General features: G+C 44.5%; 1 protein-coding gene and 1 long non-coding RNA gene across 2 annotated transcripts in view; one reads left to right on the top strand and one right to left on the bottom strand.

Annotated features, from left to right (window-relative positions):
- The window catches only part of LOC146789025 (ectonucleoside triphosphate diphosphohydrolase 3-like), a 226,827-nt gene that overhangs the window by 18,721 nt on the left and 189,999 nt on the right, over window positions 1-18,107 (top strand). The window lies entirely within an intron of this gene.
- LOC146789026 (uncharacterized) overlaps window positions 1-18,107 on the bottom strand; it is a 62,771-nt gene that overhangs the window by 8,500 nt on the left and 36,164 nt on the right. Inside the window, exon 2 of the long non-coding RNA XR_014969743.1 lies at window positions 7,225-7,295. This is a non-coding gene — a long non-coding RNA (uncharacterized LOC146789026). The remainder of the gene's footprint in view (window positions 1-7,224; window positions 7,296-18,107) is intronic.

Below are 18,107 nucleotides of genomic sequence, written 5' to 3'. Positions count from 1 at the left end.
AATGCACCTCGAGGCATGAATGAATACACGAAGTCTCCCAGTAACTGTGTTTATAACTACTGCTTACCACATTGCACTAACCTTTAGGACACTTCATTGGACACCCAGGCCTAGGGCCAGTGATGGCCTTTGCACAGATTGAGGCTACTCACCACAGAGATTAATTGAGGGGGGGGGGGGGGGCTACAAGGTTAACCAAAAAGATGTGTTGGACCAAGAATCAGGCTTAGCTGTATAGGCCCTGTCCTAGTACTCTCACTCTCACATGAAGAATACTTCCTTCATCAGTCCACGTACAATCTCTGGTAAGGAGGATAGCAGACTTCTAAGCGCTCTGCTCTAGTCATAACCCATAGCTCCATGTTCAGTTCAGGCAGGTTCCACATAAGGTTGTGGCACTGCAGCTCTTCAGGTTCTGCAGTCGATTCGATTCAATATCTTTATTCGATTCATACAGAGAATCATAAAAGCACAAAATAGACATAAAGTACATAATTTAAAATGAGCCATTTGTAATACAAAATTTGATTAAGAGACCATCATACAGCATAAGTACAAAAAACCAATGGGAGATTACAAGTCCAGGCTAGATTATCCATAACGCTTCCTAATCCGGAGCGATGCTCGTATGAAGTTCAACATAGCACAACAAACTTCAACAGAAGATAGTGACAGCAAGTAATCATAGCCTTCATTATAAGTACATGGTTGTCACCCCTTCAGGATAGGCTTAATAAATCTAATCCTGGGTTCTTGGTATAAGGTACAAAAAAGGACAACATGTATAGTACTTTGTCAAACACTATTGTTGCAGGGACAGGGGGGTAGCCTCTCACACCAACCCCCTTGTTTGAGGAAGGCAAAAAGGAAGTGGAGTGTATTTAGCCTAAGCCTTGTAAGATAAAACCGCCATTGGACATTTGTCGAGAAAGTTAAATAAAACTGATGCTGGACCTTAGATACACAACTTGTTGAGCCTCCCAAGCTAGGTATATCTAAGGATTTCCAGTAACATGCTTTAATTTGGGCTTTCATGTTTCCCTGAATATTTTCAGGATTTTCATAAACATGGCCCAAACCTATCTTATGCAACATGTCACTAACATATGACAACCAGGGAATCTGTTTTACATTATCCAGGCTCATGCAATCTAAAAGAATTTCTCTGGAGAGTTGGAGGTTGTCCGATAGCCATATTTTGCACCAAAGTAATAAAGGCGACAGACGGATAATATCAGTCACTTTGGTCATTCCCATTTCATTGTGGCAAAAAATGTTTGATGAACCCGATGGAATCAACAAAACCCGTTTTAAAAATTTGTTTTCCATCACCTGTATGACTGAAGGATTCTCAGTCCCCCATACTCCTGCCCCATAAGTGGCAACAGATAAACATTTAGATGTATATAGGGTTTTGAGATGCGCAACAGGTTTTTGACCCAACTTGCCACAAAAGCGGAAAAGACCTTCTATAGCGCGTGTAGTACTCTGACTCGAGTTTTCATTAATGGAGCCCAACTTAGTTTACTGTTGAAAAGATTTCCCAGGTAGTTAAAATTATCCACCTTTTCAATGGTAAAGTCGTTCACCATAAGTTTCCTAGATTTTGACCCTTTTGGGCCACAGACCATAGCAAAAGATTTTGCGAAATTAACCTTTAGGTCAAGGTCCAACATGAAGGTATTAAAAGCATCTAAGCATGTCTGCATGCTATTTCCAGTAAGGGTCATTAGAACAGTGTCATCTGCATATGACAATATGGGAATACTCTTACCATTTACTTTTGGAAAATCACAACAGTGGTCCAGCAAATATTTCTCCAATCCATTTGTGTACACCAGAAATAGAAAAGGTGCCAAAATGCACCCTTGACGGACCCCCTCAGTTGAGGGAATCTGTTTTGTCATTTCACCCCCAGGTCCAAACCTTATGGCCACGGATGTTGCAGCATGCAATCTGCGGAGCAGCGTGACCAACGGTTCTTCAAAGCCCATACTATCCATCATCTGCCATAGCTTACTTCTACAGACAGTGTCAAACGCGCTGGACAAGTCCATGAAGGCAAGGTAAATTGCAGAATTCCTTGCCTTCATGTACTTGCCCATAATCAGTGCCAAATTTAAACACTGTTCGACCGTCCCCCTCCCACTTCTAAATCCATACTGGGAGTTTACTATTAAACCAACAGAATCAGCCCAGGTTTCCAGTCTGGCCAAGATAACCCTTCCTAATAACTTACAGGATGCATCAATCAAGGATATGGGTCGATAGCATCGGGGGGTCACACCTATCACCCTTCTTGAAGATCGGGACCACTACTGCCTTCTTCCATGATACAGGGATACTACCAACAACCACAGCCCTAAAAACATTTAACAGCAACGGGGCCCATACTTCCATATTGTGCTTAAAAAAGTCCAAGGGAACGGCATCAGGGCCCGGGGCTTTTAATGATGTACCTTTCCTCAGGGCTTCTTCAACCTCCTCCAGTGTAAGCGAGGAGCTAAGAAGCGAAGCTGTAGATGGTATTACCAAAATTCCTGGGTCATCCAACAAAACCGAGGGTGATAATGCCTTGGGGTTAAAGATTTTACCAAAGTGAACTTCCCAGGATTCACCAGTAACCTGCATCGCTATGGTTTCCTTGGTATCACTTTTAAACAAAGGACTATTTACTACGTCCCAAAAGAGCCTACTATCTTTTAGCTCAGAGGCCTTTTCTAAATCATCCCAGGCACAATTTTTTAGCTCCTGCTTCCTTTTTATAATAGCTTCTTTATAGGCCTTTCTAGATGATCTTACCAAGTCTTTGTTCCTTGGTTTTTGCATAAGGGCCGCTTTTAGGGATTTGTGTGAGGCGGAACATGCGGAGTCAAACCATCTAAAACACTTTATATTCTTTTTCCCTGCTGGTTTTGTAAGATACTCAGCCACATGCCCACATAATTTTTCAAAGTTCCCAATAACCTTTTCTGGGTCTAATATGGACGTTTGACATAAGTCAATTTCAGTCCTACATTCTTTAAAGATCTTTGCCTCTAGACCTACAGCATCTATTTTACCCCATTTTATGGTAACACCCTGATTCTTATTATATTCTATAGGCTGATCCCAGACCGGGTGATTCCCACTAATAGGGGTACATAAAGAAAGCTTTAGAGGGTTATGGTCGCTTGCGGCATTAGCTATTATCTCAAGTTTAGTAACATAAAGCAGGAAGTTACTGGACACAAAAATAAAATCAATGGTGCTTGTTGCGCCTCTTACTCCGTGAAAGGTTGGTATTGGTAAAGTATCTGGGGCTGCCCAGGGCTCTACCATACATAAATCATTTAAAACAATAATATTATTTAAGGCATCCCCCTGGGGCGTGTGTTTAAAATGCATCAAAGGTTGTTTATTTAAGTCCTCAAGACCACACACATTTGAACCACCAAATTTACACAATGAAGAGTTAAAATCACCAACCCAAACAACGAATAATAGTGGTCGTTCACTACGAGCCTTGCTTATTGCATCCTCCAAACTCTGAATTGTGGTTACATCATTTCTGTCAAAAACGTTATGGTACCAGTTAATTAACAACAAGGGCTCGGGGAACAGATTTTCGAGCAATAACAATTGGAACCAGGGAGTGTCCGCTATCTTTAGAATTTTCAAATTCTTAAGTTTAATAGAGAGTGCTGTCATTATCCCGCCCCTTGCCCTCCCCGCTGGTGATGGTACCGCCGGGACGCTAAAAGATTGAAAACCATCAATTTCCTCACCCGTTTTGCTCCATGTCTCCTGGAAGCACAGAATGTCCTGGCTACCCACATAGTCCAGCCAGCCTTCATCCTCTAGTCTTCCCGCAAGACCAGCAATATTCCAAGACATTAAAGACAGTGTGGGTTCTCCTTGGTTATCGACCACAGGCTCTTTTAAACTTGTCTGATCCTGCTCAATAATCGACAAGTGTGGCTCACAGCCTAAGATACTGGTCACCCGTATATCCAAAAGTGAATTAGACCCTGTATTAAGATTGGTGACATCCACCACCGAATTATCCTTCTGATTTACCCCCTCATTTACCCCTATAGCCAAATCTAATATAGATTTATACACTCTCCTTTTTTTTTTTTTTTGTCCACTGGTCAATCTAAACCCTCCATTCCCGCCAATGGGTCAAAGCGGTTTCTTAGGGGAATGTTGCTATTTGGCATCCACCCTAGATATTCCTCCCCCTGAACTCTCATCTCTGGTTGATCATAGGGTAGTTGCGTAATATTACTAAAACGTATGGGTCCCATAGGGCATCCATCACCCTGATACCTCATACCGGGATGGTTTTGGGGGGGTCGAAATATAGTTTTGTTCTGTATCCATCCAGGGTGGCCATTTCCCTGCGGCCCTGACCCAGAGTAACAGTTATAGAGTGAGACATGATATAAATTGGGATAGAAGTATTCAAGGCCTATACATTGGATGTCCCCCATTTTAGCAAACCTAGCTTTATCACAAATTAGGTCTTTGACCCACCTGTCCCTAAAATTAATGAGAATACAGTCTCCTTCTAAGTCCTTCTTGCTTTGGCCAACCCAAGGAACCCTTCGCACACCTAATATTTTAGTGGTAGAGGCTGGGGGAAGTGGTCTATTATTATTAAGCCAGAATATAACTTTGTTTAATAAATCCTGACTTGATTCATGTTTGTTCGGTGCAACCATCGGAACCCCTGTCAGAATTACCATAAAAGGGGCAGAATCAGGGGGTATGTTCACACAAATTGGTTTGGGAGCTTTTTTACCCGAGGCTAATAGTCCACTTGATAAAGTTGGTTTAGCTCCCAATGTTACCACCGGCATGGATATAGTTGGAATCGGTGTTGTTGCTACGGCTAACTCAGACATTGGTTGAGAGGCCGCATTAACCATCAGTGTGGATTTAGTTAAAGTTGTCTGAGCGGGGATTCGCTGGGTATCGCCTGATATATCGGGTTGGGGCGGTTTGCTAGAGTTTTGGGTAGAAGTTTTTTGAGAACCCTTCTTTGTAGCAATGCAAATCTCCGGGGACTCGAGAGATTTACTATTTTTGACCAAGGTATCCAGTGAGTGAGTATTAACTGATAATAAGAGCTCTAATTGGTCTAATTTTAAATTAACAATTTGAGTTCTCTCAATGAGAGGCATCAAGAGGCCTTTTAACAAGGTTTCAATGTGTCCCAACAAATCGTCATTATTGCGATTTTTACAGCAAATAGGATTCCCCAATCGTGTTCCCTTTCCCTTCATATGACCCCTCCCTCTTTTTCGTTTTCTGGTTTGTATAACTGTATTAACATGGTCCAGAACTTGGGGTTTTGAGGGGGCAGGCTCCAACACACTCGAGTCAATACTCGACTTACCGTCCCCGCTAATATCCAATGCAGTGTGATCTTCTAATGGACAATCCACTGCAGTGTTCCCCCTAGATGTTTCTTGGGAATCAGGGATTACTACTAAATTGGGGCTAACTTCTAAATCATTAGTTTTGCTTTTTCCCGGAGTAACCACAGAGCCAATCCGTCCTAAGGATGAGCGTTTGCCCGTAACAAGATCCAAAGACAAACGTTTTTCAGTAAGGGCAATTTCTTTCTCCAGTATCCCCATAGCCCGGGTAATAAAATCATCTAAAGTTCCAGTTGCTTTGCCACTGCCTGACTTTACTGTGACCTGCCTACCTTTCCTAGTTAATAGCGGCATTATTCAAGATAAATATATAGTTTAAAATACTAAGGAAACGAATAAATATAAAATTCTACAAATAACTACTTATATAAAACTACACACATTAAGTATTAAAACATGCTGTATAACCTCAAGTCCGCAATGAAAGAGAAGGGGCCCGGCCCGTCCCTGTTCGTCCTTGGACGGCCTTAGACGGCCCGCCCTTTGCCCGGGCTTAGCCCCGGGCGCTCCCGCGCTGCGGAGAAAGTAATCAGTAATGAAGGCAATGGTGTGACAGGGGCGGGGCAAGCAGGGAGAGCGACCCAGGTGTTGCGGGTCTCGGCCTCACGCAGGGACTCCTGGTACACTGAGTCCCTGCGGGTCAGCTCGCAGCCCTGAGGTCTCGTCCACACGCGCACACACAGACAGCGGCAGTCCAAGATCAGCCGGGGCGGCTTAAAAGCAGCAGGCAGGCTCACCACCAGCTAGACAACCGGGCACAGCGAAGAGCAAAGCGGGACCCGCGCAGCGGGTCCGGCGAGGAGTCAAGGCAGAGAATGAAGGGATGTCCAAGGTGAATTCTCCACACCATGCAGGCAAGACAAAGCAAAGATCCCCCTGCAGTCATTAAGTTATATATCCTTCTCTAGTGGCAGTAGGGCAGCAGTTCACTGCAAATTGCAGTAGGGTGTCTTATACATTTGAAATCTCAACAGTCCAGAAATGGCACAGGGCAGAGATTTTCTGCTGCTAAGAAGGTGAAAATGTTCCTGGAGAACAGCAGGCTTGTTCACTGTGCACTGGGACCGCTTGAGGCTGTGTGCCATCATACAAAGGAAAGGTCTAGGAGGTTTGTTTTGGTGTGAAAACTTGTGCTTCCAGCCCAGAATGTCCTGGGGGGGGGGAAGGGAAGGGATAGTGGTGCTCTGCCCCTGCTAATGTCTGTGAGCAGCACCCACCCTTCAGCCTTCTTACACGTAGCCTTTACTAAGATATCATATGTAAAAAAAAAAAAGTGCTAGATCTCAAATTTTTGGGGGGATGCAGGGGAGCCCACAGCAACTGCTGGGGCTGAGGAATTCTAGATACAAAGGTCCAGGATGTAAGATTTTACACAGGGTAAGAAATGCACATTTTAACTAAATGAAATGGATTTTAAGGGATAGGACTCAACAACACATCTCTGTATTTGAAGAAAGTGAGATTTTACATTGAGAATTTTTTTGTATTTTAATATTAACAAAATGCACTTTTGTGGTTAGGAATAACCCCAAAAAGTTTATTTTGGTTGATTGATTGAATTCCACCACTGGTGTCGCCCACTTGCACTGCGCTAGCGCCAGCCCTGACGGCAGGCGGTGATCGCTGGGAATATTGCAGTAGGTAAGAGGAATTACTGCCCAAATAGGACTGGGTGAATGGAGCGAGTGAGCACAACAATTATTTAGGGGAGTTAGGACTGTTTTTGCACTGATAAAACTTTGAAATTCACAGTAAGTGAAGAATTTTACAAAAACATATTTCTCATAAATATACCTACACTCCAGAGGCTCTGAAGGGGGCAATGATGAAGCATTCCAATTTCTTTGTGGCGTGCCAGGCAAGCGGTCTCTAACACATGGGGGGAAAACAATGGATATTTCAGAATAAATTAAAAACATTGACTAATGAGGTATGTGTATTACAGGCAGTCTAAAAATCGGAATATGCAATTACATATGACTATTCATTTATCAAAAATGTATCCAGTGTCTTCCTTCCAGTGCTTAATTTGTAAAAAAAAAAAAAAAGTGCCTGGTCCCTCGTCAGGAGACCAACACAGCTTGAACCAACCATTTCCCCTGCCAGCACTGCTTCTGTGAGTACCAACACAACTGCTAACCATCACAACGCTACAAGTGTGACAATTCAGACTCTTTGAGGTCCCACAGCTATAAGGCTTGGGTGACAGGTACTAGTTGTTTTTAATGTATATTGAATTAATAAAACCGCTGTTGTTCTGCTTAACTCTAAATTACACAAACAGCGCCACAATGTGGCAGCTATCATAAGTACCAGTGTTGACAATTAAGTGCTGGGGCCGAGCACCGGAAACAACAGACTCAAATTAAGAATGATGATGGATTAAACCCAGATCAGTTGACTGTGAGTGAGTGTTTGATTAGCTCAAGCGCTCCGTCCATCATCCCCCTTTGCTACCGCTTTGTTCGCCCTAAGTTGGCAGGGTATGCCCAGACGTGGGTCCCTTGCTCACTTTGCCACTGGACTCAAGATACCCTGGCTGACGAGGGTTTTGAACCCGAAACCGGTCCCAGGATGCTTGTTTCCGGTCCAGGGAAGACATAGCTTGGCAGTTCGGGCTGGACTGTTCCCATGAGACACAGGGTCAGACTGATTTGCATATGGCCATGTCTGAACTGGGGTGGTGGAGTGAGCTAAAGAATGCTGATGGATTGAACCCAGATCAGTTGACTGGGGGTGAGTGCTTGATTAGCTCAAGCGCTCCGTCCATCATCCCCTTTGGTATCAAATTAAGCACTGCCAGGTTCCTTGCTTCCAAGTATATCCTGACAATCTGCTTGTAAAGGGTAGAGTGAAAAATCAAAAGTTATATAAATATCACAATTTCAGGCCACAAACATCAGATAAACAACAATGCCAATGCTCAATCCCATGCAGCTTACAGGATCAAAGAACACACCGGTTAAAACACAGGTAATGTTTCCATTACTTAGCTGACAAAATGCCTCCATAGAAAGACATGAGACAACAGATGTGGGAGTGAGTGATATCAAGCAACTAAAATGATCAATGAGCATCCGAACTCGGCATGAATTGAATTACTCTTCAAATGCCAGCTTTAAATATCAATTCTGAAATATAATTCTAAATAAAAATCCTTTGCTTGAAACAAGATCTCAACAATTTCTGAAAATGCAGACCTTTAACCACAAAATGAGTTGCATTTTGGATAAGCAAGCTCGAATCCCCACCCATCACCCAAAAACTGTTTTTTGTGTTAAAATACCAGATTTCACTCTTAGACACTACCTGTTCCCCATACAACAGCATGTTATTTTCATCAAGCACTAATATCTGCTAATGTCATACAGGGATACATTTTTTCTTTTCATATCCATTTATGGTCATAATCAAATAAGAATGATATCCAGCTGTGATATCAGCCAAATGATGCTCCTTCCCCCCCACTCGCAAATGATTAGAGGGCTCCTGATGTGGAAGAGGTGTGGCGCAGCGGCCAGGGCGACTGACTCCGGAACCCGGGGCTCATGGTTCGATCCCGGGCTCCAGCGGCAGATCAGCCCAGCACCATGTGACTTTGGGCAATAGCTCGCTTAATCTTCCCGGCGGTCCCCAGCGCCTTGACACCTTCGGGTAATTGTTTGCGCTTTAGAAATACTGGACATTTACATTTACATCTGATAATTCAACATGTCATAGAGAAACACAGGCCTGAGGCTGAATTTGGGCCCCCTGAAGGGTGGGGCCCCGGCACTGCAGAGGCAGCAGGGACATGTTACGCCCTCATACTCAGCTAGTAGCATGGGGCTTGCACCACAATTGCACCTCGATCAAACAGAATTATGTAAAGCATAGCCACAAGAAGTGGAGGGTGAGCACCACTGCACAACTGCCTCCATTAGAAAAAGAACAACCACAATTAAGCCAAGAACACTGACAATATGTCAAAGACAGCTGTATCGAGGAATCCAGCATTTACTAACCATGAATGCCCGAACAAAGCGACCTTAACAACAACAATGCCTTTACCATGCATACCTTTACAACAAATGTTGTTGTAAAGGCATGACTGGTAAAGGTAAATGAGTGGTAAAGAATGCCTCCCGCCCTAAAACCCATGTCCCAAGCTCTTAAAAGTACCCCGAAACCGGGCCTTAAAATACCCCAGCCCACCCCTGGGGCCTAAAACCGGCCACCATCCCTAATAACTACCCCTATGCCTGCCATTTAAACATCCCAGCCCCCCAGCCACCCACCCTGAACCTTAACACCGGTCCAAGACCCAAAATCTACCCCGACCTCCCACCCCCCCCGCCCGAGCCCTAAACCCTGGCCCCAAGCCCTGAAAAATACCTCCAAATTCCCGCTCTGAAACCTGGTCGCAAGCCCTTTAAAATACAAGCCCAACTGTAAAAAAATTGGAACAGTACTCACCAAGCCTTCGTTCCTCACCAAGCTACAGGAAGTTCTCTAACACCTCTCATCCCTCGCCCACTCGCTCCAATGCTAGACCGCTGACTGTACTAACTACACATATGCCTTTACCAACTTTACAACGGAAATTGTGTGGTTAAGGCAAGTGTTGTTGGGCTTGTGTTGGAACGGCACGCGTAATTTAGCCTGCTGTTTCCGATCAAAGACAGACTTTTATTTTGCAAGGGATTGGCAGAATCTTGCAATGCAGGTCCTCTCAAGGTTGGGCCACCATTAGCAGTCCTTCCAACACTGTCCCATGCGTCAACAATATCATAGCACCATGCTCCATCTGCAGGCATGTTGGAGACATTAAAATTCTAGGGGGACGAGGACAACTTCTGGGCTTTCCAGTGACCCTAAACAAATCGTCCATTGTCTGAGAGCTGTACGCATAGTTTTGTAGTGAAATATTGATAAAGACAGGCATGTAGTCACAGTTCGCAAATATACTTTAATTGTTATTTATATTTACAAAGTAATTAGACCAAATGTGAAAAAACTGTTTTTGAATCTTACACCTTCATGCACCAAGCAAACAAAGGTGGGACGAAAAAAAGGAGGAATAAACGGAATGTTCTTCTAAACATTCTTAAACCTCAAAATGCAATTGGACTAATATTGGAGTGTATTGGAAACAGGCTGCAGGCACACACATTTATAAGAGCAGAGAAATGTCCACTTTCAAAAAGTGGCATATCTAAAATGCTAACGTGAAATCCAGCCTTACCAGTAAAGAGGATTTATCATTGCTATGTCAAAGTTATAAAACATGACACAGCTACTCCTTTCTAACCAGGAATTACAGCTTAAAAGAGTGTATTAAGGAATTCTCAATGTAATCTAGGAGAGAACTATGCCTCACAATAGTGAAAAATGAATGTAAGTGTTTTTCACTACAGGACACGCAAAACTTAAAAGTACATGTCCTTCGTTTTCGTAACATAGCACCCTGCCCTATGGGCTACCTATGACCTACCTTATGGGTGACTTTGCAAGGGGGGTTTAATATCAAGTCAACATGGCAGTAAAACTGCACACACACAGGCTCTGCAGTGGCAGGCAGCCTGAGACATGTTTAAAGGGCTACTTATGTGGGTGGCACAATCAGTGCTGCAGACCCACTATAAGCATTTAATTTACAGGCCCTGGCTATATGGTATACCATTGTACAAGGGACTTACTAGTAAATTAAAAAGGCCAATTGTGTATACACCAATGTTACCAAGTTTAGGGGAGAAGCGCATACACTTTTGCACTGGTCAGCAGTGGTAGAGTGCTCAGAGTCCTAAGGCCAACATAAATAATCAGCAAAAAGAGGAGGTAAACAGGCAAAATAATTGGGGAAAGATCACCATAAGGCTAGCAGGTCTAATAGTATGGTATAGCATTCTGTGTGTCTGTGTAAGTATTGAAGTCAGTCGGATCCCTTTTGGAAGCCTGTGGTTTAGCAGGGCACAAGAAGGAGTGCAAGAATAGTTTTTCAAACACTGGAAGTTTATCATCTGCATTCCTGTTGCTGGAGGGTGGAGAATCCCTTCATGCATTGCTAAGTATACAGCACAATACATAAACTTGTGTTGTCTAATCTGTGAGAAGCGTAATTGCAGATGGATGATATGAGTGCAGAGTGCTCTCAAACCACATTATCTTGCACAAAAATATAAGCAGCCCTATGAAATAAATTTGCAATAAAAATAAGCCTTTTGTGAAATGCTCACAAAAATGAGAATTACAGTGCTTGTATAGAAGAGAGATGCTTATCAATGTACAACAGCCTGCTGTGTGAGACACATAAGATAGATATAGTGAGACATGCACGTTAGTGATGAACACCAGAAACATAGGGGCCGATTCACAGAACTAGTCTGAGACAAAATCCTAAACTAACTACTTTTGGTATTCACAGAAGGCACTTACAACTCCTAACTTTAGGTCCGTACTCGGAACGGAATGTCCGCACCTGGACCGTACTCTCCGCACCTGGACCGTACTCTCTGCACCCAGACTGTACTCTCCGGCTAGGGCCGTACTCTGCGGCTCAAGCCGTAATCTCCGTCTGGGGCCAGATAAAGTGTAATCAATAGGCCGGATTGCAATTTTTACACAAAGGAACATTAGGAATGTGATACAATTTGCTCTCCCCTCAGTGTTGCCTGTAGTGTCAATACTACAGTCACCACTAAGGGCGTGCCCCTTAGCGTTGACTGTAGTGTTGACACCGTAGTCAACACTGAGGGGAGTGCAAATTGTGGACTGTTTGTACCATGACACAAAGAAGAAAACTTTTCTGGGTCATGATGTAGTGTCTGGTCGTACCCTTTTCCGTGCCCGAACTGTTTTTCATTACCTCCTCTACCATTTATCACACATTCCTAATGTTCCTATTTGTAAAAATGCAATCCAGCCCATTGATTACACTTTACCCGGCCCCAGCTGGAGATTACGGCTCGAGCCGGAGAGTACAGCCCTAGCGGGAGAGTACGGTCCGGGTGCGGAGAGTACAATCCAGGTGCAGAAATTTCGGCCCGAGTGTGGACGTAAAGTTAGGAGTCCTAAGTGCATTCTGTGAATACCAAATATCGTAAGTGCCGTCTGTGAATACCAAAAGTAGTAAGTTTAGGATTTTGTCTCCGATTAGTTTTGTGAATCGGCCTCAGTGTTCATGTGTGCAGTTTCAGAATGAACACAGTGGGTTGAAGCTCACAAATGAGTAGTACGTGGGATGCACTTAAGCACAAAAACTTTGTTATATTGAAGTCTCACAAAAACTATAAAAATGCTTAAAACTAGCAAATATGCCTCGTGCTAGGATTATTCGAGCCAAAGTATTGAGCATTTAATTGAAACAATGATTGAAGGCGTGGAGGCCTTGCTCAAGACTATGATGATGTATTTACAAGTGGCATTTAGCGAGTTGTGTATTAATAGTGAAGTAATCTTTGTGTAACAGTTAGTGATGCCAAGAAAAAAGGTCAGATGGGCAGGCTAACTTGAATATGGGTGGTGATGCTCCAGAAGAACATCCAGGGGTGTCCAAGACCCATGACTCTGCTTCTGAGCATGTACAGGAGGAGACTGAAGACCTCTTATGGGGAACTCTAGTCCCCCAGGGAATAGTTCTAGTCACACAGAGGGAGGCCCTAGAGGTAGTACCCCCCTGTTTCTCCTCTAGGGTGGGGACAAGTTCCAGGGGAGGTCCAGGTCCTCCTCAGTTAATTTAACCTCCTCTGCCACTTCAATGGCGGCCTTCATCTGTAGCAAGAGGGGGGGATTCTTTAGAAACAGAATACCACCTGCTCAAACTTGAGATAGCCAATCTCAGAATCAAGAAGGAACAGTTAGCCCTAGATAAGGACACCCTAGAAGTCCAGAGGGCTAGGAAGAATTTGGTATTGGAATCCCATGGAGGTAGCACTAGTGAACCTAAAGTTAGGGAACACACCTTTGACACCAGTAACTTGAGCAGGATAGTCCCTCCTTACCAGGTGGGTGATGACATCCATAAGTGGACTACTGTTTTAGAGCTGGCCTGTAAAGTTCAGAAGGCTCCTCAGGGGTAGTGGGCAGTTATCCTGTGGCTTTCCTTTTCTAACAAAGGTAGAGACTGACTCTTGACTGTAAAGGATGAAGACAAAGTCTTGAAGATTGCCCTCATAGATGGCTTTGGGTTAACCGGTGAGCAATACAGGGTTCATTTTAGGGACACACAGAAAACACATACTCAAGACTGAGTAGATTGTGTAGATAATGCTGTTAAGGTTTTGGAAGGCTGGCTTCATGGGAGTAAGGTACATGATTATGAAGGACTGTACAATATACTTATGAGAGAGCACATCCTTAATAGCTGTCACATTCAGCAACTGCACCAGTACCTGGTGAACTCGGATCTGACCTCTCCTCAAGAATTGGGAAAGAAGGCAGACAAGTGGGTCCACACCAGGGTGAAAATCAAAGGTTTTATAGTGGTGGAGGTGAACAAAAGAAGCAAGATTCTTCTAAGGCCCAAGAGAAAGGTGGGGAGAAATCTAAAGAAAAAGTCTTCTGAAGGTCCCCAAAACATTTCCTCTATGGGTGGGTCCCAATCCTCTTCCTCCTCTAACAAGACAGCTTGGTGCTATTTGCGAAGAAGTTAGGCACTGAGGGACCCCTGGATCACGAAAAAATGGACCAGCCATCTCCCAAGAGAAGGAGCAGGAAGGGTAAAGATGTATACACCTCTCAGACTCCTAGTGAGAATCAGCCTCCTGATGGAGATGATCTCAGTACCTGTAAAGGAACGATCCCAGAGGAGCTTTGGCCTGACAAGGAAGAGCTCCTGGGGAAGGGGAACCTTCCAGGGAAGACTTGAGTGTGGAGCAGAAGGCCTGTCTTAACAAATCAGACAGCAAGCTGCTGTGGAAGCAGGGCATGCCAGTGGATCCCACAGGACTTATTGGAAAGATGGGCTATTTTTTTCTTAAAGTAGAGGCCCCAAGCCTGGTGCCACCAGGTTGGTCATACCTCAGAAGTTCAGGGGGTTTCTATTGACCCTGGCACACGACATTCCCCTTGCAGGACATCGTGGGCAAAGCAAGACTTGGGACAGGCTTGTTCCACACTTTCACTGGCCCCACATGTCTGAAGACACCAAGGAGTTTTGTTGCTCATGTGTCACATGCCAAGCCAGTGGTAAGTCAGGTGGTACTACAAAGGCCCTCTTAATACCAATACCAGGGGGTGGGGGTTCCCTTTGAGAGGGTAGGGATAGACATTGTAGGTCCCTTACACCCTCCAACAGCATCTGGACATAGTTTTATCTTAGTGGTGGTGGACCATGCCATTAGATATCCAGAGGCTAGTCCACTTAGGACCACTACAGCTTGTGTAGTGGCCAGGACCCTCCTTGGAAACTTTTCCAGAGTTTGGTTCCCTAAGGAAGTCTTGTCAGACAGAGATACAAACGTCATGTCTAGCTACATCTCAGTTATGTGGAAAGAGTGTGGTGTTAACTATAAGTTTACCACACCCTACCATCTACAGGGCAATCAGCTTGTTGAAAGGTTCAACAAGACCCTCAAAGGTATGATCACAGGGCTCCCATAACAACTGAGAAGAAAACGGGATGTCTTACTACCTTGCCTTCTCTTTGCCTAATGAGCGGTTCCTCAGAAGAGGGTGGAATACAGCCCATTTGTACTTCTGTTTGGACATCCAGTTAGATGGGAACAACCTCTCAAGCCTCCTAAACAGGACATAGTAGACTATGTACTGTGCCTGCATATTTAACACGGCTGAGTACAGGCCAGCGAAATCCTTGAGGCCAGCCAGGAACTTCAGAAAGCTTGGCATGACCAAAAGGCTGTGCTGACTGTTTACCAGCCAGGACAGAAAGTGCAGGTGTTAGAGCCTGTGGCCCCAGCAGCTCTCCAAGAGAAGTGGAGTGGCTCCCACATAATTCTGGAAAACAACGGTGAGGTCACTTACTACGTTGACCTAGGTACTCTAAGAAGTCCCCACAGGGTACTTCATGTGAATTGTCTGAATTATTTTGTTGACCGGGCTAACATGAGGTTGCTCATGGCCACTGATGAGGGACAGGAGGACGAGAGTGACCCTTTCCCTGATCTCCTCTCTCAGGACCCTGTTGATGGTTCAATTGAAGGAGCAAGATGATTGCAGACAGGTTGACGATCAGTTTCCTGGTCTCTTTCTCTGACACCCCGTCAAACCACCTGGTGTACCCATTAAGTGGACACAGGTAATAGCCTGCCTGTGAAGAGCAACATTTACAGATTTAACATTCGCATCTTATTTGATGCCTATTTTTAACAAAATGTTTTCATCTGGCATTTTCCCTACCTGTTTACCGATCCTAAGAGCTATCATCCGATTTCTAGGCTTCCGCTACCTGCTAAAATAGCGGAGAAAGTAATGAATAACAGCTTATCAGAATATATTGAAAAGAACAACTTCCTTGATGATAATCAATTCGGGTTTCGTAAACACCATAGCACCGAATTGGCCCTAATCACAGCCTCTGAAATGATTAGGCAAACTGTCGACCTGGGGGGCAATGCAGCACTTGTGCTGCTTGACCTCTCAGCAGCTTTTGACACTGTAAACCATCAGAAACTCTTGGAAGTTTTGAGGGGGATCGGTGTCAAAGGGAAGGCTCTTATTTTATTTGAGTCATTCTTGTCTGGTAGAGAGCAGTTTGTGGCCTTAGATAATTTTAGGTCACCAAATGTTCCCTGAGCCCCACACTTTTTAATGTTTATGTTGCACCCCTGGCGAAACTCATCAGATCTCTGGGGTTCTCTGCTGTCTCCTACGCGGATGACCCGTAGATTATTGTTTCAGTGTCAGGATCCCCCACTGACACTGTGAAGCGATTCCATTCTTGCCTACACAAGGTAGGGAAATGGATGGCTACTAACTGTTTAAAGTTGAACTCGAGTAAGACGGAGGTGCTACTGTTTGGGGCTCATACTAATTTTTGGTCACCAGATCTTTGGCCCCTAGAACTGGGTCCACTTCCTAAACCAGTGACCAAGGTTAAGAATTTGGGAGTCATTTTTGACACCAAACTGTCTTTTGAGTATCATGTTAATCAGGTCATCTCTTCTTCTTTTCATACATTACAAATTCTTCGAAAAGGCATCCCTTTTATTCCAGCCGAGCTCCGTAAGTTGGTGGTTTCAGCACTTGTTCTTTCAAGAGCCGATTATTGCAATGGGCTCTTTATCAATCTTCGTAAAAAATGTTTAGTCAAACTTCAGGTTGTTCAAAATGCCGCAGCCAGGCTTTTACTGAACATCCCGAGGTATAAATCAGTTTCTTTGGCACTGAAGGACCTTCACTGGCTGCCAATAAAAAAACGTATAGAGTTTAAGGCCCTCTGTATTGTTTTTAAAACCATACATGATATAGGACCAGGTTTCTTAAAGCAGAATCTGTTACTCTATATCCCAGCACGAAATCTTCGCTCATCCTTGTCTAATGATCTGGTTGTCCCCAAGGTGAAAAGATGTTCTTGGGGAGGAAGAAGTTTTTTGCTGCATGCTACTAGGCTGTGGAATTCACTTCCACTATATTTAAAACATGAACAATCTGTTAGCGTTTAGGAAGGCATTAAAGACCTGGCTGTTTAATCATTAAGATCTGTCTATTCCCAGCCTAAATGAGTAAGCGCCTTGACACCTTGGGGTAATTGTTTCACGCTCTACAAATCGCCTTTTCATTTCATTTCATAGCCTGACCATGTCAGAGTTTCCATCAGGACAGAGGTCCAAAAGATGCTGGAGTTGGGGCTCATTGAGTCTTCAGATAGCCCTTAGGCTTGTCCTGTAGTCCTTGTACCAAAACCTCATACCCAGGATGGTAAAAGAGAGATGAGGTTTTATGTTGACTATAGAGGCCTCAATGCAGTCACTACGACTGATGCCCATTCAATTCCCAGGACAGATGAACTGATTGATACTTTGGCCTCTGCCAAATATCTCAGTACATTTGACCTGACTGCTGGTTATTGGCAAATAAGACTCTATGAGAATCCCAAACCAAAAAACAGCATTTTCAAGCCCTAGTGGGCATTATCAATTTATCCTACGCCGACGACACGCAGCTGATCCTCTCCCTCACCAAGGACACTCTCACCGCCAAATCCAACCTCCACCAGGGAATTAAGGCAATCGCTGACTGGATGAAGGAAAGCCGACTTAAGCTGAACTCAGACAAGACGGAGATCCTCATCCTCGGGTCCAATCCCTCAGCATGGGACGACTCATGGTGGCCCGCAGCACTGGGGACCCCCCCGGCCCCCAACGACCACGCACGCAACCTGGGAATCCTCCTTGACTCAAAACTCACCATGACCAAACAAGTCAACGAAGTCTCCTCCACCTGCTTCAACACCCTCCGCATGCTCCGCAAGAGCTACAGATGGATCCCGACAAACATGAGGAAAAAAGTCACCCAGGCCCTAGTCAGCAGCAGACTCGACTACAGGAACGCCCTCTACGCCGGAGCCTCATCCAAGCTCATCAACAGACTGCAGAGAATCCAGAACGCCTCTGCACGCCTGATCCTCGACATCCCGTGCCGCGACCACATCACCCCCCCACCTGAGGAACCTGCACTGGCTCCCCATCGACAGGAGGATCTCCTTCAAACTCCTGATCCTCGCACACAAGGCACTCCACAAGA

The sequence above is a fragment of the Triturus cristatus genome, chromosome 10 (genome assembly GCF_964204655.1).
Source record: "Triturus cristatus chromosome 10, aTriCri1.1, whole genome shotgun sequence".
Lineage (NCBI taxonomy): Eukaryota > Metazoa > Chordata > Amphibia > Caudata > Salamandridae > Triturus > Triturus cristatus.
The sequence above is the reverse complement of the archived record's forward strand: the minus strand, read 5'-3'. Positions and strand labels throughout refer to the sequence as shown.